This window comes from Panthera leo, chromosome C2, assembly GCF_018350215.1.
Source record: "Panthera leo isolate Ple1 chromosome C2, P.leo_Ple1_pat1.1, whole genome shotgun sequence".
Taxonomy (NCBI): domain Eukaryota; kingdom Metazoa; phylum Chordata; class Mammalia; order Carnivora; family Felidae; genus Panthera; species Panthera leo.
In genome coordinates, this window is record NC_056687.1 from 152,123,567 (window position 1) to 152,150,241 (window position 26,675).

The window sequence follows — 26,675 nt, forward strand, 5'->3', positions numbered from 1 at the left end:
CCCTCTGTCCCGCCCTCCACCCTAGCCCCACGCACGGGCCAAACTTTCCCTTCTCCCTCCACCTGCCGACACGCAGCGCGCTGACGTCACCGCGCCGGGAAGGCCCCGCCTCGGCCCCGCCTCCGGCCACCATCTCAAGCGTGGCTGCGTATACACGGAGCTAGCAAGAATCCCGACAAGGTGGAAGTTGACAGTGGGAGGCAAGAAATGCTTAGGGGGGAGTTTAGGGAGGAGTTTAGGGAGGGTATCGGACAGTCAGAGGAGAGCCTAAAGTAGCACAAAGGCGGTAGCCACACTCATCATGGCGGCCAAAGGGCGACCGAGCGGAGGGGGGCGGAGCCACTCCTGGCGGTTGGGGCACGTTGCCGTCTCCGTCGTCGCATTTATTGGTTTGTTTGAGAAGGAATCAGAAAGGCAATGGGTGGAAGTGGACGTCGGTCAAAGTTAGTCCCGCCTCCAGACTCTCAACGCGCTTCTCAGCGCCGGGACTCCTTCAAGATCGCCAGTGCCTGCTTTGCTCGGTTTGCCCTTTTCTCCGGGGTGACGTCACGGCGTAACCGTCACACCCTCGAGACGTGCGAACGGCTCCGCAGGGTGTGGAGAAGGTGGAGGGTGCAGTTGGGTGAGGTAGCCTTGGGGTGTGGACTCCTGCCTGCTGGGCTGAAAGGCCTTGAGCTACGGGACGCAATGGAACTGGGAAGCTTACCGTTTGACGACGCTTGTTCCAAGGCGGAAGTGCTCGCTGCAGCCTCTGTCGCCGCCCTCTCTGTAACCTTGTTGGGCTGGGCGGGGAGTTCCTGCCCGTTCTCAACCTTGGGTCCGGAGCTCAAATGACCACCCATCTTGGGGGCGTCGAAGAGTTGGGCTTTTTTCCCCCTGCCGCGGCTTGGGCCATTAGGCAAGTGAGATTCGGCCCATGCGGTTTGGCGTCGTTTCAAGGGCCTTGACTTTTGTGTCACCTCCCCGAATTTGAGTTTTCTCTGGCTGACCACGTAGGTCCCCTGGGGAAGTTCCCGAGGGGAAAACTGATCGCGCTCGGCCAAATGAAAAAAAGAGGTGCAGCATGTTTGGGGCTGGGTGCGAAACCGTTCCCTCTTGGACGTATTTCAGACCCAATAGTAGTCGTTAAGGAGGAGACCTTCACCCAGGCCCTGCCAGGCCCTGGAAGCCTGTGCTGAGCTCTGCGGGAGGAGGGCCGCCGACCCCAAGAGTAGTCAAGTAGGGGTTGCGGAAATGGAGCTGTTAGGCTTACACCTGGTTGGTGGGACTGGAGGACGTTTCACGAAGGAGGTAGCATTCGCACCGGACCTTGTAAAGGTAACGTGATTCCAACAGGTGGGAGTTGAGAACCTAGACTATTCTGGTTACAGCCGAGGGGCCATCTCCCAAGTTTGAAGGAACCCAGGCCTTGCTGTAGAAACTGGTTTCTGCCATTACTACTGACGGCTTTACTGCCGTGTGTTGCCTTTCTTTTTGCAGGGAGAAGAGGGATGACGATTAAATACATCAGATAAGAGCTAAACCTGATGGTAAAGATTAGAGAGATCAAGGTTTGTGTCAATAGAATGATGCATAACCATAGATTCTTAACCTAGGATTGTTGACCTGTGTGGACCATGGACGGGCTTCAGAAGTTTCTAGTTTTTTGTTTTTTTCTGTTTTACTCTCTTGAAATTACATGCAGAATAGTATATGCTCCTGGGAGAGATTTTGGCCACCTTTCTCATTCCCCGTTCCCCGATGGAAAGGAGCTGCTAACCTAATAGTGAAAATTCAGTATACTCATGGCCCCACAGTCTTGCATTCATTAATGGGTTCTCTTCTACCTTCCCCCCCCACACACGGTTTAGTTGAGCCGGAATCTGCTGTGTAGACGTGGTCATTTTGCCTGTCTCCTGGGCTTTCCCATGTGGCCTCGTAGAGGTTAAGATTCCACGCCGTTAATGAGCAAAGAGTTGGTGGCTGTTTGAGGCCAGGAGCCCAAACCTCGACCTCTTTCTCCGCTTATAGAGTATCTTCCACGTGAGAGTGCTGTCATGAACACTGGTAGACAGAGGTAAACAAAGTGACTTCCTGTTTTCGTGGAGGTGTAGTCCAAGAGAAATAGTAAACAGCCAAGCAAATACGCAGACAATTATGTTATAAAGGACAATGCAGAAAAGGCGAGTGCAAACATCATAGCTTAGCCTGGCCTACCTTTAACATGCTCAGCACGTTTACATTCACCTACAGTTGGGCCAAATCATCTAACATAAAGCCTGTTTTGTAACGAATTATTGACTATATCATGTAATTGATTGAATACTGTACCAAAAGTAAAAAACAGAATGGCTAGGGACGACTGGGTGGCTCAGTTAAGCATTGGGCTTCAGCTCAAGTCCTGATATCACAGTTCACAAGTTCGAGCCCCGCATGAGGCTCTGTGCTAACAGCTCAGAGCCTGGAGCCTGCTTCTGATTCTGTGTGTCCCTCTCTGCCCCTCCCCTAGCTCGTGCACGCGCTCTCTCTCTCTCTCTCTCTCTCTTTTAATGTTTAAAAATAAAACATTAAAAAAAACCCAATAGCTGTATGGGAACAGTATGGTTTAAGTATGGTTGACCCGGGTGATCACGTGGTTGACCAGGAGCTGTAGCACCTGCCACTGCCCAGCCTCATGGGAAAGGATTGTCCCGCATAGCACTAACCTGGGAAAAGCTGCAAATTCAAAATTTTGGGTACAGTTTCTACTGAATTCGTATCACTTTTGTACCATCATGAAGTCTAAAAAGTATACATTGATCCATTGTAAGTTGGGGACCATCTATATACCATGCTACAGCACCCTTAAGGAGTTTGGAGAACACCTTCTATGAGAAAACGGAGAGGAAACCAGTTATTTATTTTTAATGTTTATTTGAGAGAGAGAGAGAGAGAGAGACAATGTGAGCAGGGGAGGGGCAGAGCCAAAGGGGACAGATAATTCCAAGTGAGCTCTGCACCGACAGCACTGAGCCTGATGTGGGGCTTGAACCTACCAACCACGAGATCATGACCTGAGCTGACGCTAGACACTCAACCTATTGAGCCACCCAGGTGCCCCTCCTTTCTCTCTTGAGGATTAGTTAATGGTCCTGAACTTCTACCTAACTCAGTGCTGGGAAAAGCACGTTCCTAAAGTCAGAGAATGCACTTGAGCAACATTCACAGGCAATCTTCCTCATGTACTAGAATGCTCCGAAAGCAAACTCTGGGGTAGGCCTGAAGGATATGAGCCAGGTATAGACAGCATCTACTACAGTGTGTAAACGCAAAAGTTGAGAATCAGTGCCTGGACTGAGAAACCTAGAGGGAAAGTATATTCACACTTCCCTTTCGGTCTTTGTTGCCGTTAAGCAGCTCACCAGCATTGTGCTCTGCTCTTAGCACCTGCAGGGTGGAGGAAAAAAAGACTGATTTCAAGACTTAGTGATGCCTTGAAGTGGTAATTGCAGCTGTAATCAAGTTTTGTAGGCTCCTTTAATGAAAGAAAAATTTTGAAGTCTTGAAATTAATGTGTGCCCTACATAAGTAACCTAAATATAAAGAAAAGCACAATTTTATGTCTTTGTTATAAACCGATTGTCTAAGCAGTTCCATGTCCGTGGAATCTGCCCCCCCCCGCTTCATCTGTCCCTTATCACATGTCACAGGTAGAATAATGTCATCTCTTGTTATGAGAGGGGACAATACCCATACCTTATTTAGGTGTGCTTCCTCTCTTGTACCTGGAACAGTGCCCCGCCCCCCCGCACGCACACACACACACACACACACACACACACACACACACAGGCACATATTAGGGTGTCGTGTTGAATAAATAGACGGAGCATGAGAGTACAGGGGACATGCACAAGCTAGGAGTGTGTAGCCTGGTGAGAAGCTGCTATCTTGGCAAACCCAGGAAATAAATGTCCAAAGGGACAGGCACTCAGAGCCTGTAAGAAATAAGTAGGTGCAAACGTTACTGTAGGAAAGAAAAAAAAATCGGTCTGTGCAGAAAGAATTAGCATCAAGTGGGATTCTGAGCCAGAGAGTAGCTTGAGGGTCACCCCGGCTGGCACCAAGCCAACTTGATGAGCTCAAGCTGAATTAAGCAAAAGTTGGGAAATACTTGACTGAGGTAGAGCCAGTTCCTAGGTGCCTGCTCCATTTCCAACACTACTCTTGTAAGGGTTTAATATGTCTAAAAGGCTACCTCATTAGGATGTTTATTGTAGCATCACTGTAGTAGGGGAAAACTGGAAACAATTTACATGTCCATTGAGAGAGGATTGGCAGTTGCTCATATATATTATGTGAACATCTCAGGATACGTAAATGTGTGTTGGTGTAATTAATGCTAGCTGAAGTTACAACCCCAAAATTTGGCTGGCTGAACCCAAAAGCTTATTTCTCATGTAAAGTCCAATGCAGATGTCCCTGGTCTCTCTCCTCCAAGCAGAGAGACAGAGATTTTAGTTTCTAATGTCTTGTGGCACCGTCTTCTAGGGCCTCCTTGGACTCCTCCCCTGGACCCTTTGCATCCAGCCGGCTGGTTAGCTAAGAGAGAGAAAACCACGAAAGGTAGTGAACGCTGGAAATGGTGTCAGTTATTTCTTCCCACGTCTTGTTGGTCTGACCCAGTTGTCCGGCCCCAACCTGAGTCAAGCAAACTGGGACATGGCTTCCTATGTGCTCAGGAGGAAGAAATGGGAATGATGAGCATCTGGCCAATCTCTGCTGCGACTGCTCATTTTGGTGGCCTCCAGGCCAGAGCTACTGACTTGCTGAGGAAGAGATGTAGGAGGATTATACTCTTGTACACATTGGATTTTATAAATCCAAATATTACCTCTTCAAATAAATTAAAAAAGAGGAGACTGGTGGAATTATGGGTCATCCATACCATGAAAGAGTGAAGTACATCTGTACATACTGGAATGGAACGATCTTCAGTGAAGGTAAACAAGTTGTAGATAAATTACTGCTATTTAAAAAAAATTTTTTTTTAACGTTTATTTTTGAGAGAGAGGGAGCAGGAGAGGGATAGAGAGGGACACAGAATCTGGAGCAGGCTCCAGGCTCTGAGCTGTCACCACGGTGCTCCACACAGGGCTCGAACCCACGAACCACGAGATCATGGCCTGAGCTGAAGTCGGATGCTTAACCGACTGAGCCACCCAGACGCCCCTGTAGATAAAATAGATTTCAACATTGACTTAGTTGGGGCTACTCTAACAAATTACCATAGGCGGCTTGTTTGAACAACAAACATCTTTTTCTCACAGTTCTGGAGTCTGGGAAGGCCAAGACCCAGGTGCTGGTGGATCTGATGCCTGGTGAGAGTCTGCTTCCTGGCTTGTAGGTGGCTGTCTTTTCATTATATGCTAGTATGGCAGAGAGCAGGAGCAGGCTCTAATCCCATTCATGAGGGCTCCACCCTTATGACCTAATTACCTTTCAAAGGTAATCCTAATAGCACATTTAGGAGTAGGATTTCAATATATGAACTTGGGGAGACACAAACGTTCAATCTATAACATACATATATGTGAATGTATAGAGTAAGTTCTGGGAGATGTTTGGAGGTGCTAAAGACACTTGTTCTATGTGTGTTGTTAGAACTATAAGAACGGAACATTGCAATAATTGCTAGCTCTAACAATATAAATTCTTGAAAGTAATTCATTAAGGTTGGTTCCACAACAGTATTTTGGGGGCCCATAAATAGAAACCCCAGCCACGTTAGTAATCAAGAAAATGCACGTAAAAACTAAAATGAGATACCATTTCACCCTCACCAGATGGGCAACATTTAAAAGCCAGAGAATACCAAGTGCTGGCCGAAATAAAGAGCCGCCGAAACTCTCAGACCTTGCTAGGTGGAATGTCACCGGACGCAACCTCTTTGGAAAGCAGGTGGGTATTCCCTAGTAAAGCAGAAGCCGTGCTTCCCCTGCAGCCCGGCAGTGCTACTCCTTGGTACATATCGTAAATAAACTCTTGAACATATGTTCCAAGTAGCATACAGAATAATGCCACCGTGCTTTGTAATAACGAAATAAAGGAAGTCACGCAAATGGAACGTAAAAACATCCGTCGAGTGGACACTGTCCCTGGTCTCTCTCCTCCAAGCAGAGAGCCAGAGATTAGTTTCTAATGTGGCACGGTGGAAATGTACTTATTCCAGCTATATAAAAAACTCGGATGAATCTCCAAAACGACAGAAACAAAGTAACAATACACACACGGTGATTGCACTCGCAAAAAGGTCAAAAGGAGGCATAATTGAATAAGCTTTTCTGTATTTGATACTTACGAAGAGCAAGGAAGCAAACAAAAAAAAATCCAGTGCGGTGACTGGCTGGAGGGCTAGGGAGAGGGACACAACCAGGATGTGTGAACAAAAGGAAGACTTTCCAGGTTCAGGTCACAAGTGCTCCACAATTCGTATATGTTCATGTGCTCTTCCAAAGTGTAAAAGTTTGGTTTCTCCTGTCTCGGGCTGTTCTGATGTTTAGGGTACCCCGCAATCTGCCCTTCTCTTCTTTCAAACTGAGGGGTCTTCCAACACTCCCTTCAACCTGGTTTCACTCCGCCTTCCTTCACCGCTTTGCTCAGACCGGTCCTCTTTTCTCCTCTTTTCGGGAAGGCCAGTTTTCTCCTCCACCTGTCCGAAGTCCTGCTGGCTCTGCCAGCTTCAGCTGATGGTCCCCCCCTCCCCGCCCTCCGCTGCTTTGAATGCTTGGAGATTATTCCAGGCCTGAGGGAAGTCATGTATGCTTTCCAGCTTCCCCAAACCATTTCTGGGCACTTAGCCTGTGCTGCTATGGACCCACAGTCTTCTCTTTCTGTGAATATTCTGTATTTCAGGTTAGGTCACAGGTCACCCATTAGGAGTGAAGGCCACCCTATCACTAGAAAGGAAGTCAAGGACTTTTGCGGAGTTTTGGGTTTGGTGGTGTTTTTTTGCTTTTTTGCCCACTGTAAGCCCTGCCAGCATGATGACAATTTAGAAATTTGTGAAGAGCCACGTTTCTCTCCTAATTGGGAAAACTTGCAATAAGACATTTGCCATTTCATTCTCAACCCCAGGTGGGGGGCGGGGGTGGGGTCGGATTCTCTGAGGGCGGGTGTAGTTTATAAAAACATTTGAAAATACAGGTGTCTCTCACTAAACTCAGGAACCTGATACTCCTATTTATCTTCTGATAACTTGGTATCCCTCACTCTCTGAACTCAGGAACTGAAGAGATTTCAGACAGCCTGGAATTTGACTACCTAGTTTTCTAATATAAATTCAGATAAAAAGCCCAATAACATCTTTACAGCAACAATTAGATTTAAGTGCCAGGCAGTGTGCTAAGGGATATAAATACCTCACGGAGCCTTGTGAGGTTTTTTGTTTTCTTTTTGTTTTTTTGTTTTTTTGTTTTTTTTGAGCAGCAGGCCAAAGTTTATTAGAATATAAGACCAGAAAGGAAGAAAATAGGAAAGATCTCTTTGCAGAAAGGGGACATTCGAAAGTGAACGCCCCTGGCCTGTGAGGTTTTCATGCCAGTTTCACAGACGAGGAAACCAACTCAGAAAGTCTGAGGAACTTGGCTCCAGAAATTCCTGGAAATGCTCAGCCCGGCACCCGCCCTGTTGTAAGTGCTCAACAAGTGGTAGCTGTTCTTTATTAGTCGGTGGGAATTAGAGTAAGAAAGCCTTGTGTGGGTTTGGAGAGTGACCAGTGCCTGCTGCGTGGCTGACCCAGGTCTGCGTCCTCAGGACAGACAGGTCTCCACCACCGTGTGCGTGATGACATGCGGCAGCACTGCCTCCGCCTTGCTGCCCGTGGCATTTCTGCTTCATTTCTAATCGCAAACTCTGATGAAGGAAATGAAAGCTCTCTCTTTGATTCTCCGGGGATTGCGAAGGCTTGTTTGCCTCAGCACCCAAGCTGAAAAAGTGAATTCGGGCTTCAGGTCTTCCAGAATTAGAGAGGGCCCTGCCTGACTGCCTGGGCATTGAGTTGGAAAATTCAGGACACTAAGATATGGGGACAAAAGTGCCCTATCAGATGCAGTGCCCAGACGTTTATGAACGATTCTCCATGTGCACAGCTGTGAGCAGTCTGGCTCAAGAGGAAGTTGTCTTTCATTGTCCAAAAGGACCTGGATCCCAGAACTGGTGCTGCTTCCCTGGTGAATGGCAGCAGACCATGACAGAGGGAGGGCTCCGAATGACCTTGGAGCGGAATCTAAGCTCTGAGCATCCCATCTAGCAGACAGAGAAGGTGTTATCCTACTATTAACAGATTCTTCTGGTTCAGTCGTTGGGGGGTAACCTGATCTCTCTTAGGTAAGTGCTAATCCAGTCAGCTCCCCACCCAGTTCCCCATGCCATCCTCCCATAGAGTATCTAGTCGGACATGAAGATAATAAAACCCACCTTGACCCCTTACATATAATTACATACACCTGTCCTTCAGTGTGCCCTGCCCAAGAATGTAATCCACCCAACTAGTAAAAGTAGCATTGTGGTAGCTGTCATAGACTAGTTGGTGCCCTCGTGAGTCTTCCCGTGCACCTGATAAGCCTTGGGGAACAGCCTGAAAGTGGGAGAACAAAGAGGAACTCCACACGTCGAAAGAACACCCATCGGTGTTGAGAAAGTAGAGCTCTATGGGGCGCCTGGGTGGCGCAGTCGGTTAAGCGTCCGACTTCAGCCAGGTCACGATCTCGCGGTCCGTGAGTTCGAGCCCCGCGTCAGGCTCTGGGCTGATGGCTCGGAGCCTGGAGCCTGTTTCCGATTCTGTGTCTCCCTCTCTCTCTGCCCCTCCCCCGTTCATGCTCTGTCTCTCTCTGTCCCAAAAATAAATAAAAAACGTTGGGAAAAAAAATTAAAAAAAAAAAAAAAAAAAAAGAGAAAGTAGAGCTCTATAGACTCCGTTGCAGCTAGAAAAAAACATTTCCCAGGAAGGAGTTGGGCAGTTTCACCTGTTAATGTGCATCTGGTGTTCATGTTGTGTTACTACAATTTCAACCAGCAGGGAGACCTTGGAAGGAAGCAAATCTGGAGTGCCAAGAGCCCCTTGGATGGTCCTGGTGAAGCAAGTGCATGTGCTCGGTCACACACAAATGTGGTATTCTTCTAGATTAAGTAAATCAGGCTGTAGGAGACGTCCTGCCAGATGAGTGTGCCCACAGACTGCCTGGGGTAAGAGAGCAGATCTTCGTGCCATAACCCCTGGAGGTAGAAAGGATAGGAAGGACTATTTGAAAAAGAGAAGTGGGCAGGCCTGAGGTCAGTAGAGTAGAACAAGCAACTAGGATGTTTGTACAAAGCACCCCAGCAGAGTGTCTTAACTTTTTATGGTAAAATTTGAGGGATGGACCATCAATATAATTCTTTGGAGGGCCCTAGTTCACAGTTGTCCTGCAGCCCTCCTATCAAAAGCCATGCCTGACTCACCCAGAGCCTGGTGTTCCTTCCATCCTGTGGAGATGAAAACTCACCTACCGGTCATATCCAGGCCATGAGGGCCACTGCCCTGGAAAGAAGGAAGAGGAAATAAAAGTAACATTTGTGTTTTCCCACCTGCAGGCATGTGGACAGAAGAAGCAGACGAGGGAAAGGAAGCAGGGCAGGCAGGCTCCAGGGTTCTCATTTCCCCGTCTATCTCCCCAATCCATCTAGATCTTGACCAGGGGAAGCTACAGAAGACAGATACAGAGAATACAAAGAACCCAAGAGCATCAGAGGCTTGTGGACCACTTCCCCAGTATGGCTTGAGGGAGGCTGCAGGCTGCTAGAAGAAACCTTGCATTTGGCTCTGCATCGTGTCCGAAATACTGTAAGAACAATAAAGTAGCAATTCTGAAGGGCAGAATCTAGGCCAGAGAATACCAGGATACCTATACAGCCTATACTTGTTCTGCAGGAGATCAAAAGCTTCCGTGTGCCCTAGGAAGGCATGAGGAAGTGTCGTAGAGGCTTGCACAGAGAGTTGGAATGAAAAGGCTGCACAGGTAGGACTTTGTGGCAGAAGGCGAATGGTTGGGACCGTGGACTTTAGCTCTGTGTGCTGGCATCACACTCCCAAGACCAGATTAGGCCCACTGCATCTCAGCAGGTAATTCTAGGAACTCAGGAATCAGACCCAGTGTTCGTGGCAGAACCAGAGGACAGTGCAAGGACCTGCTCACAGGGATCCAAGGCAACCCCTTCCTTCTGCCACAAAGTCATGTTTGTGCTTTTCCTTTCCCATACTCCCAGATGCCACCTGAAAAAGTGGGGGGGAAGGGGAGAGAGAAACAGCATTTACTTAAGAGAGACCAGGTTAAGGGCGCCTGGGTGGCTCAGTCGATTAAGTGACTGACTTTAGCTTAGGTCATGATCTCATGGCTCAGGTCATGATCTCACAGTTCGTGGGTTCGAGCCCTGCATCCGGTTCTCTTTTGACCACCTGGAACTTGCTTCGGTTTCTGTGTCTCCCTCTCTCTCCCTCTCTGCCCCTCCCCCACTTGCGCTCTGTCTCTCTCTCTCTCTCAAAAATAAACATTAAAAAAAAAAGAGAGAGAGACCAGATTACCTCCAAAGACACTGTTTGAACCAAACTAATCTCATCTATTATCTACTGGCAAATCTAAATCTCCCCTTCCCACCTGGCAGAGCAGGGGCTTATGGGAAAGATTATAGAAAACAAAGAAGTTCCATTGTCTTTGCACCCCCAACTCACAGGGTGAATAAACATGCATCCCTGCTTTAACTTTTCTTGTGCTTTAAACTATAGGGCAGGCATTTATAGTGTCCAGTTATAGTCAGCCCTTCAGTCAAGCCAGATACACCGTCACAGCTAGCAGTGAAGCAGGAGAAGGGGGCCTTTGTGACAGGAGCAGTAGTGATCCAAGGCAGACCGTGGGCCAAGTGTTCAACAGCAGAGTGGGCAGGACCCACAATAGAGCAAGGAGGGGCCCATCAGCAGACATCATGGGACTGTGGTTGGATGAACACTGCAGGGGGCTTGCAACAAATCCATTTTCTCAGTTAGGAGCTCTTGGTTGCTAGTGACAGAAAACTCAAACTACATCAGGCTATAATTACATTAGGCTATAATAATAGCCTACTGTTTTTGCTATGACAATAACCAAAATAAAAATTTGTTTCTTTCTGACATAAAAGCCTTAAGCAGTCCTACAACGATAGGTCAGCGCCATAGTGTTAAGGTCCCAGGCCCCGGCCCGTCTTGTGTCTCCCGTCCTTAACAAGCAGCTCTTAGCTCCCGCCGCCACACCCGCATTCCTGCAGCATGAAGTCGAGGCAAAGTAGAGGGCACACACCTTTCTATTAAGGTCATGAACTAAAAGTTGCATCACTAGCTTACTCTTCCATCCTGATGCCCAAAACATAGTCACATGGCCACACCTAGGGTCTCAGTTAGCCGTGGCCACAAAAATGCTTTGTAACAAACAACCACAAAATATCAGTGTGAGCAGTTATTCCTTGTTCACATGTCTACAGTGGAGCTGGTGTTTGGCTGGTCTGTGTTGGATTCAGCCGGACATGGCTCCAGGCTGCGGCTTGCGTTCTGATCTGTTCCATGTTTCTCTCGTCCTCTTGCCACCAGCAAGCTACCCAGGGCATGTGCTCCTTATGCTAATGACTTTCATGATAATGGCAGCATCCCAGGCCTTGGTAAGTCATGTACATAGGTTAGAAGCTCCGTGGCAAAGGTTGCCGTAGAGCAAGATTGGTGACCTGGCACAGGTCTGAACCCTTTTACTTCTGTACTTACCTCTCCAGAATCGGAATGGCAAGACGAAAGTCGAGCCCGACAACTTCACAAGCACATTTAGTGCCTTTGCTTGGATCCTGTCTGCTGACATCCCAACGGCCGACATAAGTCACATACCCGAGCTCAGCGTCAGTAGGGCAGAAAGTAGACTCTCATGAAGAGAGGAGAGAAAGGAAGGAATAAATGTCTTCTGAATTATAATCTAATCTGTGATCTTCGGCACGGTGGCCATAGTAACTCCAGTTAAAACTCTGGAGTTCTATTCCTAAGGAAAGGAAGGGAAGCTAGATTCGGAGGACAATTTCTGTCACAATGTGTATCAGTCAGGAGGCAGTTTCTTCTAGTTTAATGGAAACATGAATGTGTTCCTCGGTGGAAGCATCCTTCTCTTTGGCACTAGGACCTCCAAACCCACTGAGCCCAAGTTTGTAGAGATGAGAAGCACAAAAATTCCTTTATACAAAGTTCATTTGATGTAACAGTGAGGAGGGTCACCTCACTCCATTCAATTGACTGAACCACCCAGGTGCCCCTCTCTAAAAAAAAAAGAAAACATAAAGAAAAGAGTAAACTTGAACTCAAGGTGAACAGAAGAAAAGAAATGACAACCAGAATGAAATTCAGTGAAATACTAAACAAAAAACGAGAGAGAAAAAGCCATGAAACCAAAAACTGATTCTTTGAGAAAAAAATCTATACAGTTGTTAAACTAGTAGTCAGACTAATCAGGAAAAAGTAGAGAAAACACAAATTACCAATATCAGGAATGAGAGAGATGACATCACAGTTTTTACAGATATTGAAAGGGTAATTTAGGAATATTATGAACAACTTAATGCCAATATATTTAACAAATGAAATGGATGCATTTCTTGAAAGACACAAACTATCAAAACTCCTTTCTGAAGGAATAGATAATGCACATAGAGTTATATCCACATTTTTGAATTTTTAGTTAAAATACGCACCCGCCGCCCCCAAAGACAGTGTTGGCAATGGCCAGATCAGCTTGGTGAGAGCAAGTCTGTGTTGTTGAGTCCATCAATGTCTCCTTTCGTCACCGTGGGCCACTTTGCAAATGGATCTATTAACCAAGCACTAGAGAGTATCTGAGGAAGAGGCCATCTGATGTTCGCAGATTGTGTCATCTTGTCCTGATTATTGAGAGTCTCATCTACAACAGATGCCCTTGGGTGAGCATTTATATGGAACATGAATATACTTTGTGGATCGCAAGAAGTCCATCTTTCTTTCGACCTCCTTGTCCCCAGCCTTCTAATCTTGTTCTTTCCAAATTCCTGACCAGTGGGCCAGGCTAACCCCCAAGTCAGGTTAGATCTGGGCATTAACTAGATCTGCAGTAGAGTTCTGCTCACCGGAGAATGTCCCTTCTCTACAGGCTTTTGGAGCCACTCCAGAGCGGGCTGTGCTGCAATGCTTCTGGCTGCTTCTGTAAGAAGCCTGCACTTTCCTTTCCTCCACTAACTGACCTTTTTTGTTTTTAGAGAGAGAGAGAGAAAGCGAGAGCACGCAAGCTGGGGAAAGGGACAGAGAGAGAGAGAGAGAGAGAGAGAGAGAGAGAATCTTAAGCAGGCTCCCTGCTCAGCTTGGAGCTCGACATGGGGCTCAATCCCATGACTCTGGGATCATGACCTGAGCTGAAATCAAGAGTCAGACGCTCAACCGACTGAGCCACCCAGGCAGCCCTCCTCATGGCCTTATCGTTTTCCACCTGCACTTTATCCCAGGCCACTGCCATGATAATGTGCTTATTTGTGAGGACACTGCCTGTTATGGACTGCCAGGGTCCCATTTCGCCACAACAAGGAGGTTATCCATGCCTTCCTCATATACGTGAGCATCTCAGTTCTGGAATCCTATTTTTTTTTCAACAATTCTATACATTACACACTGCTCACCACAGTAAGTAGGGTTACCATCTGTCACCATACAGTATTATTACGGTATTATTGACTGTACTCCCCATGCTGTACTTTTCGTCTCCATGACTTACTTGTTTTATAACTGGAATTTTGTGCCTCTTAATACCTTTAATACCTTAATACCTTTCATCTATTTCATCCGTCCTCCCCACCCACCTCCCCTCTGGCAACCACCAGTTTGTTCTCTGCATTTATGAGCTTGTTTCTGTTTTTTGGTTTGTTTATTATTTGCTTGTTTGTATGTTTTGCTTTTTAAATTCCACATGTAGGTGAAATCTTACCATATTTGCCTTTGTCTGTCTGACTTATCTCACTTAGCGTAGTACCCTCTAGGTCCATCCATGTTGTCACAAATAGTAAGATCTCATTCTTTTTTTTAAGTCTGAGTAATAGTTCATTGTTATATACCACATGTTCTTTTTTTAATGTTTATTTATTTTTTATTTATTTAAACATTTATTTATTATTGAGAGACAGAGAGAGACAGATCGTGAGCAGGGGAGGGGCAGAGAGAGAGGGAGACACAGAATCCCAAGCAGGCTCCGGGCTCTGAGCTCGGCACAGAGCCCCACGCGGGGCTCGAACTCACACAGTGTGAGATTATGACCTGAGCCAAAGTCTGACGCTCAACCGACTGAGCCACCCAGGTGCCCCTATACCAAATGTTCTTTATCCACGGAATCATTTTTCCCCCCATGGAATCTTATTTCAAAACCACTTCTAATACCAATGATTGTACTAGTCAGGTCCCGAAAGGAAGTAAGTGGCACACTCAAAATGGATAACTTGAGGAGAGTTTGATAAAGGAGGTTTTTGCAGAGTCATGGTCAGGGAATAGGGAATCCAAAAAGAATGTGCAGTAGTCCAGGAGTGGCAACCTTGGGGAGCAAAACAGCCCTAGGCCATGAAGGAGCAAGGAGACAGGGGACTACTGGGACCAGAGAAGGTAAGTGAAGGAGAAAGCTACCTGAAAGTAGCTATAGCCTTTGATAGAAAGGAAGTTATCCCTCAGCAAGCTCTCAAGAAGGGAGGCAAGCGAATAAATACCGCGACTTCCATCTCTTCCTACTCTCTGATCTCCTGCTGGTGCCTCCCATTGGCCAACAGAAAACCAGTGGACAAAGGGAGCCTACTGATGTCATCCTTGAAGGTCAATACTCTGAGGCACAGAGCCTGGTGGAGAACAAGGGGAGGAGAAGGGGAGGAGGAGACCTATCTAGCACACAACCCAAACAAGTTAAACAGGGAATTTACTGGTTCCTGCAAAGTCAAGCTGTAAGGCTTGAAGCAAGGGCTCAAATGAAGTCATCAGTGTCTGTTTTTTCCTCCATCCACAGGTTTCATATACAGGCAGGCTCTTCCATCATGCTCCAAAATGGCTCCAGAATGCACAGCCTTTTTCATTCAAACGTAGTGGAGTCTATCAAAGGATTCATTGGGTCTCATTGACTCTCATTGGGTCACATGAAATGCCTGAACCAACCGCAGTGCTTAGCATCAAAGAGAAGTGCTGCTTGGCCTAGATCTCTGGAGCTAGGACTGGGTGAAATCATGGCATGGAACCTGGATGACTAGGGAAAAGTTGATATTGAATAGCCAAAATGCTACATACCCTGTATCTTCTTTTAATGGTTGAAGCAGAACTTTTCCATTTTTTTGTATCTGTGGATCATCTGGAGATCCTGTTAAAAGTGCGGAATCTGATGAAGTAGGTCTGGGGTGGGGCAAATTAATTCCATCTGTTTCTTTTTACTTTTTTAACACGGTTACTAGAGTATTAAAAAATACATGTGTTTCTGTTGGATAGTGCTACCCTAGAAGGAGGTAATGAAGTGGATGAAGGTGTTGATCTTGAAACACATTCATTTTCACTTGTGAATACTCAGTCAGAAGAACCAAATATAGCAGAGACCACATGAGACTTACCTCATGGGTCCTTGGACTTGGTCCACCCTCAGGACCTCAGGGTTATGTGGTTGCAGGTTGAATTCATGCATGAGTGCTTAGGATAGAGGACACTGGAACGAGCCTGCTACGGTTTGACCTGAGGAAAGAGGAAATGCTGGGGATCCCAGAGTTGCTTCCCCCAACCAGCAGTCACTTCATTTCCCATTTTTGTTTACGCAGTTGTCTGAATTACAGGAATTACAACTGTGCTTATCAACTTCCCTGATCTGTCCTGCACACATCCACTCAACTGATCTCTGCACTCCCTTTTAGCCCTTTCCTGCCCAGACATATGCTCCCAGCTGCAGTCTGCTTTCTAGGAACTCCCTACTGAACCCAGAATGTCTTGTCCTACCAGTCCACGGGCCCCCAAATGTGTCTCTCACTTTCCCCATCTGTCTAAGTTATTCCCTTACTGCTTGAATCTCTGTCTCCACCAGCTCCACCTTTCAAAGCCCACGTCAAGGTTATCTGCCTCCAGAGAGGCCTTTTCAAGACCTGGCCCACAGAAGCCTGCCTTCAGAACTTGTAGGACATGCTGTCTTTGGCCAGCGTATCTGCTATGGAGGGCTGTGTTGTCTAACTCTTAAGTTATTAGGGTTTTCCTGCATTTGTGCCTTGATTCTTTGGGCTGTAAGTTCCTTGAGGACAGAGCCCTGTTTAGTTTATATTTGAATTCCCCTTTTGACCAGGGCCTGTATAATAAATAGATCCTCAAAAATATAATTTGGCTCATTTTCCCAATACAAAACAAAACGCTAGTTGAAAATACATAGACTTTTATATGAAATATATGCATAAACATACGTTTTCAGTGATCATTTTTATAATGGAGAGTATTCTTTTTTAAAAACAAGATAGTAGATAAAGGCTGCGAGGATGTGGAGAAAAGGGACCCTTTGTGCACTGTTGGTGAGAGTGCAGAGTGCAAATTTCCAATAAGCCAGTTGGAAAGCAATTCCACTTCTGCGTATATATCCAAAGGAAATGAAAACACTGTGTCAAAGAGATATCCGCACCTTCATGTTCATAGCATTATTTATAATGACCAAGGCATAGAAACAACCTAGGTGCCCACTGATGTGTGAATGGATAAAGAAGTTGTGGTATCTATATACACAATGAAACATTTAGCAATAAATCCTGCCATTTGAGACGACATGGATGATCCTAGAGGGTACTATGCTAAATGAAAATAAATAAGGCAGAGAAAGACAAATACTGCATGATCTCACATATGGAATCAAAACAAAGAACCAAGCTCATAGAGATCAGATTTGTGGCAACCACAGGTGGGAGGTGGGGAGGGGGAGGGTTGAACTGGATGAAGGTGGTCAAAAGGTAGAGACTTCCAGTTATAAAATAAATAAGCATGGGGGATATAATGTATAACTCAATGACTAATGACTATGGTTAACACTGCTGTAGAGTATATTGAAGCTTGTTAAAAAGAGTGGATTTTAAGAGCTCTCTTCATAAGTAAAAAGGTCTTTTTTAAAATCTATATGGGATGATGAATGTTAACTTACTGTGGTAATCATTTGCATTGTATGTAAGGAAAGTCATTATGCTGTATACCTTAAACTTACATAGTGTTGTATGTGAATTACATTTCAGTGAGACTGGGGGAATAAGCAAGATGGAAAATTAACTTTAATCATTGCATAAACGTTTTTTTCCTTCATTTTTATGTTAATTTTTTTCATTGCTTAACTTATTTTGAGAGAGAGAGAGCACACGTGCACACACATGCACAGGGAGCAGCAGAAAGAGGGGGAGAGGGAGAATCCCAAGCAGGCTCTGTGCTGTCAGCGTGGAGCCCAACTTGGGGCTCCATCTCACGAACTGTGAAATCATGACCTGAGCCAAAATCAAGAGTCAGATGCTTAACTGACTTGAGCCACCCAGGTGCCCCAATTTTTTATGTTAAATTTTTAAAAAACTGTTTTATCTTGGGATAATTATAGATTCACAGGAAGTTGTAAGAGTAGTACAGAGTGTTTTTTGGGCCTTCTCTACAATTTCCCCCAATGGATATATCTTAGGGAATTGAGATACAATATCAAACCAAGAACTTGACATTGGTACAACTTGTGTGTGTAGTTCTTTGCCACTTTATCACATGTATAGATCTGTGTAAACACCGCTGCAATCAGGATACAAAACTTTTACCTTTAAGATCTTCCTTGGCTCCCTCTTTATAGACTACCCATTCCCCTTCCACCAGCAGCCCTAACACCGGACTAATCTAATCTATTCTCCATTGGTCATTGTAAGTAGACGTTCGTTTTGACTTATTTTTTATGTATGGAGAGTGTTTCTTTGTGTAGATATTTAGTAGGTACTCGGTATAATATTGTATGTACATAATTTATCTCAGTTCTCCTTGTGTTCACATTACCAGTTTCAGTGAGGTGTCAAAACTTTCTTCCCTTCAGGTCCCTTTACCTGCCCCTGTTTGTAATCGTCTTAAATATTTCCTCTGCATTAACTGAGAACCATATCAGACAATGCATGAGTGTGTGGGAGAGGGAACCCTAGACTGGGCCAGGTGGGCTTTGTTCTTCTGAGGAAAGAGGAAATTGTAGGGGTCACAGAATCCCTCCTCCTGGCCAGCAGTCACTCCATTTCTCCTTTCCATTGTGCAGTTGCTTGAAGGAGAAATTATCACCATACTTATCAACTCCCCTAATTTATCTGGCACACAACCACTAAACTATCAGATGCCACTCAAGAGGAGAAGGAAAACATTTTTATTGACTTGTTTTTGCATTTTAGTTCTTTCTTCCTGATGTCCCAAGATTCTTTTCCTAATCATTTATTTTCTCTTTCAAAAACTTCCCGTAGCTATTTTTTGAGGTTAGGTCTGCTGTTGACAAATTCTCATCATTTTTCTTTGTCTGAGAATGTCTTCATTTCTTCTTCCTCCCTGATTTTCACTGGATAGAGGATTTTGCATTGACAATTCTTTTCTTTCAGCACTTGAAAATGTGGTGCCACTTTCTTCTGACCTCTGAGGCTTCCAGTGAGAAAGCTGGTGTCATTCAGGTTGTTTTTCTCCTTATAGGGAAGGTGTCATTTCTCTCTGGCCACTTTCAAGATTTTGTCTTTGTCTTTAGTTTTCAGCAGTTTGAGTATGATGTATCTCGGCAAGGATATCTTTGGGTTATCTTGTTTGGGATTTGATCAGCTTCTTGAATCTATAGGTTCAGGTTTTTGCCATATTTGGAAAATATCCAGCCATATTTATTTGAATACTTTTAAAGTTCCATCTTCTTGGGCCACCTGGGTGGCTCAGTCGGTTAAGCGTCCAACTTTGGCTCAGGTCATGATCTCACGATTTGTGGGTGTGAGCCCTGCATCAGGCTGTGTGCTGACAGCTCAGACCCTGGAGCCTGCTTCCAATTCTGTCTCCCTCTCTCTCTGCCCCTCCCCCACTCGCACTCTGTTTCTCTGTCTCTCAAAAATAAATAAACATTAAAGCTCTACCTTCTTTCTCCTCTACTTTTAGGATCCCAGTGACACAAATATTAGATGTTTTCTTAAAGTCCCGCAAATTCCTGAGGTTCTATTAATTTTTTTCAATCTATTCTCTGTCGTTCATATTGGGTGATTTCTATTATTCTGTCTTCAAGTTCATTGATTCTTTCCTTCATCCTTTCCATTTTACTATAGAACTAATCCAGTGAGCTTTTTACTTCAGTTACTTTTTTTCAGTTCTAAAATTCCAGTTGGGTTCTTCTTCATTTCTTTTATTTCTTTGCCAAAACTGTTTGTTTGTTTGTTTATTTGAAGTGTGTTTGTAATTGATCACTGAAACATTTTTATACTGGCTGCTTTAAAATCCTTGTCACGTAAGGGCCCCTGGGTGGCTCAGTTGGTTAAGCATCTGACTTTAGCTCAGGTTAGGATCTCATGGTTCGTGAGCTTGAGTCCCTCACTGGGCTCTGTGCTGACAGGTCAGAGCCTGGAGACTGCTTTGGCTTCTGTGTCTCCCTCTCTCTGCCCCTCCCCTGCTTGTGTGTATTCTCTCTCTCTCTCTCTCTCTCTCTCTCATAATAAATGAGTAAACCTTATTATTAAAAAAAATAAAATCCTTGTCAGGTAATTTCAACATCTGTATCATGTTGGTGTTAGTATCAGTTGGGCCGTCTTTTCTTGCTCAAGTTGAGATTTTCCTGGTTCTTGTATGAGGAATGATTTTCAGTCCCAGACAGTTTGAGTATTATGAGACTCTGGACCTTATTTAAACCTCCTGTTGTAGAAGGCCTTCTCTGGGGCACCTGGCTGGCTCAGTTAGTAGAGCATGTGACTCTTGATCTCAAGGTTTGAGCTCAAGCCCCACACTGAACATGGAGCCTACTATTTAAAAAAAAAAAAAAAAAAAGGTCTTCTCCATGCCGTCAGATGGAGGTTGAAGTTCAGGTTTCCTACTCAGCCTCTGTTGACATCCTGAGAAGTGGGAATTGGTGAGGGGTACCCAGTTACTGCTGGGCCAGGATGGGAATTCAGACTGCCCACGGAGCCTCTGCTAATACCACCCTGGCTAGAGGGGGAAGGATGCCTCCATACTGCTCCCCTTGTGGCCTCCACACACATGGAGGAGGGGCACATTGCTGCCGGCCGTGGTGAAAATCTGACTCTCGCTGGCCTCTTCTGACACTGCCCTGCGTGGAAGTCGAGGGTCCCCATTTGGCTTGGCGGGGAGGGTATAGGTGGTAGTGTAGCTTTTTGTACAGTTTTTGTGGCTGGAGTAGAGTGATTATTTTCTAAAAGTTTTCTTTCCTGCTACGCTGCCCCTTGCTAGTCCTTTGGCTAGAAAGAGCAAGCCCTTTTTTCTTTCCCTTTCTTTCTTTCTTTTTCTTTCTTCCTTTTTTTTTTTTTTTTTTGTCAGTACCAATTAGTTTCTGGGTTGCTGGCTTCTCCAATACTCACTCTGAAATACAAAATACAAAGAGAAAACCCTGGGAATCACCACCATGTCATTCTGTGGATCCCAGGGTACCTTAGCCTGTCTGCCTTCTTTACACCTTTCAAAGTCTCCTTATGTTTGTTTTATATGTTAAGTCCAAGGGTTTTTTTTTTTTTTTTAAACTGTACTTAACAGAGGGAATAGGGAGATGTGTGTTTACTCCATATTTTCCCAGAACCAGAAGTCCCCAGGGCCTTTTAGACCATTTATTCTGCATGATCTGGCATACAGCAGCCAGTGGGGACAAAGTGCCCCTGAATTGATGGTGAGTTCACCCACCCACCTACCAGCACAATGGCCCAATGTGTTTTGCTCTGTGAGTCTGAGTTCACCTTCTAGAATTTGAAATTATCCCAGCCTGGTTTGAACAGGCATTCTCCAGTTTTCCACCCCTTGCCACTTCCCAGCCCCATAACCCAGAATTTTCTGTCAACCAGAGGCCCCAAAGAGGCTGTTCCCTCATTGTTGAAGGAAGAAGTGTGTTCATGTCTTCCTGGCTTGGCTGAAGAGCCAGGGGCCCCCCTTGCCATGAAGCAGTCTTTCGGCATGGCTACTAAGGAGCCCTGACTCTTCTCTCCTTGTTCAGGGTCAGTGGCACTGGCCCTTCTGACTCAAATGCCATGCTGTTCATGAAAGTCCTTTTTAGGGGCACCTGGGTGGCTCCGTCAGTTGAGCATCTGACTTCGGCTCAGCTCATGATCTCACGGTTCGTGGGTTTGAGCCCCACATTGGGCTCTGTGCTGACAGCTCAGAGCCTGGAGCCTGCTTCAGATTCTGTGTCTCCCTCTTTCTCTGGCCCTCCCCTGCTTGCTCTCTGTCTCTCTCTCTCTCTAAAAATAATAAACATTAAAAAATAAAAATGAAAAAAAAGAAAGTCCCTTTTAAAATAAAGTATTTTGAGTGAAAATATTCTTGGTGTACTTTTTTTAAGCCTCAAAATGAGTAATTTTTTTAAAAAAAATCAATTGTCAGAGATGAGATTTTCAGATGTCTAAAAATAAATGATCAAACTTCCTTTCTACTTCCCCAACCAGATGAGAAAAGATTATTTTTTTGTTTCAGTCATTCCTAATTAATGATTTTAAAATACCTACCTTAGGGAGATGCAGAGAGATCTATCCAAGTGGAGTAGTAATACTGCTTGTACTTTTAAGCTCAACACAGTTTCTAATTATCAAAAATTTTAAACACACAAGAATAAGGAGAAAAAATGAACTAATTTAATAACTATTGTGTGGTCACATTTATTTTATATATACTTTGCTACTTTTTTCAATTTACTTATTATTAAATAATAATTTAAATAATTATCTGAGAGAGAGAGAGAGAGAGGGAGAGCGTGCTCATGAGTGTTTGGAAGTGCAGAGAGAGAGAGAGGAACAGAGTATCCAAAGCCAGCTCTGTGCTGACAATAGAGAGCTCGATGCGGGGCTTGAATTCACGAACCGCAAGATCACGACCTGGGCCAAAGTTGGACACTTGACCAACTGAGCCACCCAGGCGCCCCTACTTAACTATTTACAAACAAATCCCAAACATCATTTATTTCATGCCAATATACTTCCGATTTGGACTCTAACAAATTTGGACATTTTCTTATGTAACCGTAATGCTATTATCACATCTTAAAAAAATAGTGATCATTTTTTGGCATCATCTAATACCCAGATTTCCCCAATTGTCCCAAGACAATGTCTTTGTTTTTAGTGGTAAAACACACATGACATAAGATGTACCACCTTAACCATTTTTATTTATTTTTTAAATGTTTATTTATTTTGAGAGAGAGCGAGCGAGCAGGGGAGGGGCAGAGAGCAAGGGAGAGAATCCCAAGCGGGATCCTCGCTGTCAGCACAGAGCCCGACGCGGGGCTAGATCTCAGGAACCGTGACATCATGACCTGAGCTGAAATCAAGAGTCATAAGCTTAAACGACTGAGCCATCCACTTAACCATTTTTATACAGTTCAATACTGTTAAGTACATTCGCGTTGTCATACAGTCGAGCTCCAGAAACATTTTTCCTTGTGCAAAACTGAAACCTTGTACTCGCCCATCAAGCAACTCTCCGTTCTCTCCTCCCCTCAGACCCTGGAAACCACCATTCTGTTTTCTATCTCTCTAAATTTGGCCATTTAGATACCTTGTGTAAATGGATTATACACTATTTGTCTTTTTTGCAACTGGCTTATTTCACTTAGCATAGTTGCAGCATGTTAGAATTTCGTTCCTTTTGAAGGATGAGTAGTATCTCCATTTTATATGTATTCTACGTCCTGCTTGTCCGTTCATCCGTCAAGGGATATTTGAGTCGCTTACCTGTTTGGGCTATTGGGAATAACACTGCTGTGCCTATGGGGTCTCTTCAAGACCCTGCTTTCAATTATTTTGGGTATATACTCAGAAGTGGAGCTGCTAGATCACAGGGCATATTGGTGTTTAAGTTTCTGAGAAATTGCCGTACCATTTCCCACAGCAACTGCACCATGTTACATTCCCATCAACAGTGCACAGCGTTCCAAGTCTGCCACATCTTTGCTAACACTTGTTATTTTCTGGAATTGTTTTATTGATAGTGGCATCATAATGGGTGTGATACGGTACCTTGTTGTGGTTTTGAGTTGTATTTCCCTAATTAGTAGCGACGTTGAACATTTCTTCACGTATTTTATCAATCATTTGTATATTTCCTTTGGAAGAATGTCCGTTCAAGTCCCTTGCCCGTTTTTAAAATTGTGTTATATTTCTTTTTTGTTGGGTTGTAGAAGTTCTGGATATTATTATTTTTTTATATTAAATATAATTTATTGTCAAATTCGTTTCCATACAACACCCAGCGCTCATCCCAACAGGTGCCCTCCTCAATGCCCATCATCCACTTTCCCCTCCCCCCCCACCCCCCATCAACCCTCAGTTTGTTCTCAGTATTTAAGAGTCTCTTATGGTTTGCCTTCCTCCCTCTCTGTAACTTTTTTTCCTCCCCTTCCCCTCCCCCGTGGTCTTCTGTTAAGTTTCTCATGATCCACATATGAGTGAAAACATATGGTATCTTTCTCTGCCTGACTCATTTCATATTTCACTTAGCATAATACCCTCCAGTTCCATCCACGTTGCTGAAATTGGCAGATTTCATTCCTTCTCATTGTCAAGTAGTATTCCATTGTATATATAAACCACATCTTCTTTATCCATTCATCAGTTGATGGACATTTAGGCTCTTTCCATAATTTGGCTATTGTTGAAAGTGCTGCCATAAACATTGGGGTCCAAGTGCCCCTATGCCTCAGCACTCCTGTATCCCTTGGGTAAATTCCTAGCAGTGCTATTGCTGGGTCATAGGGTAGATCTATTTTTAATTTTTTGAGGAACCTCCACACTGTTTTCCAGAGCGGCTGCACCAGTTTGCGTTCCCACCGACAGTGCAAGAGGGTTCCCGTTTCTCCGACCCTCTCTAGCATCTGTAGTCTCCTGATTTGTTCATTTTAGCCACTCTGACTGGCGTGAGGTGGTATCTGAGTGTGGTTTTGATTTGTATTTCCCTGATGAGGAGTGACGTTGAGCATCTTTTCATGTGTCTGTTGGCCATCTGGATGTCTTCTTTAAAAAAGTGTCTAGGGGCGCCTGGGTGGCTCAGTCGGTTAAGCGTCCGACTTCAGCTCAGGTCACGGTCTCACAGTCCGTGAGTTCGAGCCCCGCGTCGGGCTCTGGGCTGATGGCTCAGAGCCTGGAGCCTGCTTCCAATTCTGTGTCTCCCTCTCTCTCTGCCCCTCCCCCGTTCATGCTCTGTCTCTCTCTGTCTCAAAAATAAATAAACGTTAAAAAAAAAAATTAAAAAAAAAATTTATAAAAGTATCTACTCATGTCTTCTGCCCATTTCTCCCCTGGATTATTTGTTTTTCAGGTGTGGAGTTTGGTGAGTTCTTTATAGATTTTGGATACTAGCCCTTTATCTGATATGTCATTTGCAAATATCTTTTCCCGTTCCATCGGTTGCCCTTTAGTTTTGATTGTTTCCTTTGCAGTGCAGAAGATTTTTATCTTGATGAGGTCCCAATAGTTCACTTTTGCTTTTAATTCCCTTGCCTTTGGAGATGTGTCGAGTAAGAAATTGCTGCGGCTGAGGTCAAAGAGGTTTTTTCCTGCTGGATATTAACTTCTATCAGTTTATGACCCAAGAATGTCTTGTTACACATGACCTGTTTGAACCAGGATCCAGCATAGTCACATAGTATTATATATATCTTATTGTCTAATCTGGCAGAAACCCCTCTCCCTGTTGTTTTTCCCCTGTCATTGCTTGTGGCAGAATTCAGGTTCATAGTCGTGTAGTCTTATAGTTTTGTATTTTAACTTTGCTGCTGCCCTCCAGAATTTTCTGCTTTTGCCTTTCATAACATTTCAGCCGTGAATTTTCCCTATTGAAAAATGAGGGGTGGGATGCCTGGGTGGCTCAGTCAGTTAAGTGTCTGTCTTTGACTCAGATCATGATCTCACGGTGTGTGAGTTCAAGCCCCGTGTCGGGCTCTTTGCTGTTCAGCACAGAGCCCACTTCAGATCCTCTGTCTCCCTCTCTCTCTCTGTCTCTTCCTTGCTCTCTCTCTGTCTCTCTCTCAAAAATAAACATATTTATAAATAAATGTTATAAATATTTATTTTTGAGAGACAGAGCATGAGTCTGGATGGGGCAGAGAGAGAGAGAGAGGGAGACACAGAATCCAAAGCAGACTCTAGGCTCTGAGCCTGACACAGGGCTCCAACTCATGAATCTCGAGATCATGACCTAAGCCGAAGTTGGACCCTTAACTGACTGAGCCACCCAGGAGCCCCTACAAAAAATTTTTTTAAAGAAAAATGAGGATTTCTCTATCAAAGGTTCCTAGAGGACTAAGCCCAAAATGAGAAGAGGAAGCCTTCTTGGCGTCTGGGAACCCACCGGTGGGGGACTGGGCATCAGTGGAGAGAACGTGCGAGAGGTGTAAGGATCAGGTGGGAGTGAAGTGAGCACATTCAGGTCACCAGCCTGTCTGAGAGAATGCAGACTTTTCCCGTGACGTGACTGGTGTTACCCCGAGACCCCCGCAACCTCATGACCAGGAGCCGATCCAAAGGCTATTCCCCAGCCATAGGTAGCACGGGGCAGATCCTAGGGGCTCTTCCAGGACCACCCTGTGGGTCTGCCCCCTGGGGGACCCTGGAGAGGAAGGTCCCATCTCAGGGCTGCCTTGAGTACACGGGGCCTTTCTAGGAGTCCCTGAAGGCACAGGGGCAAGGCCGGGGAGCCTCCAGTATCCGGGAGGCTCAGGAACCAGGACACGGCAACAGGGAGACCATTGAGAGAAAAGCTATGGTCACTGATGATGTCGGGGCACTCTAAAAGATCACTAGAGTTATCTCTCGGATTAGAATGATCAGTGATTTTTAAAAATAATATATTTTCCAGGGGCGCCTGGTTGGCTCAATCGGTTAAGTGTCCGACTTCGGCTCAGGTCGTGATCTCATGGTTTGTGGGTTCGAGCCCGCGTCGGATTCTGTGCTGACAGCTCAAGCCTGGAGCCTGCTTCGGATTCTGTGTCTCCCTCTCTCTCTGGCCCTCCCCTGCTTGTGCTCTTTGTCTCTAAAATAAATAAACATTAAAAAAAATTTTTTTTAAATATATTTTCCAAACTTTCTTGAGTGAACAGTAAAAAAGTGACATTCTATTTAAAAATAGATCAGAAGCAGGGCATCTGGCCAGCTCATGCAACTCTTGATCGCGGTCAGGGTTGTAAGTTCAAGTCCCGCATTGGGTAGAGAGGTTACTTAAAAATAAAATCTTTAAAAAAATAATAATAAAAGTAAAAACAGATCAAAACCTTCAGGATTAACACAAATATGCTTAAGGACCATTACTGATAACTGAGTTCTCCGGAGATCTGTGGGCTGGAGTGGAAGTTCTCCAGACCCTCTTGGAGCCTAGAAGAGCCAGACCAGGACCTAAAAGTGTGGCACAATCCAGGGAGAACCACGCTTGGTGAAGGCGAGCAGTGCCCCTG

The 26,675-nt window shown here is 45.0% G+C and overlaps 1 long non-coding RNA gene across 13 annotated transcripts; it reads left to right on the forward strand.

Moving 5' to 3' along the window:
* LOC122230159 lies at positions 1–26,124 on the forward strand. Of its 13 annotated transcripts, XR_006207313.1 has the most exons (7): positions 601–1,550; positions 4,510–4,961; positions 5,289–5,339; positions 5,805–5,919; positions 8,109–8,346; positions 9,035–9,204; positions 9,685–10,344. It is a non-coding gene; the product is annotated as an uncharacterized LOC122230159 (long non-coding RNA). The 13 variants fall into 13 exon arrangements; XR_006207310.1 differs by lacking the exons at positions 8,109–8,346; positions 9,035–9,204 and adding an exon at positions 1–180 and having other exon boundaries at positions 1,480–1,550; XR_006207307.1 differs by lacking the exons at positions 8,109–8,346; positions 9,035–9,204 and adding an exon at positions 26,084–26,124 and having other exon boundaries at positions 9,685–9,841.
* Positions 26,125–26,675: the final 551 nt, after the last annotated feature.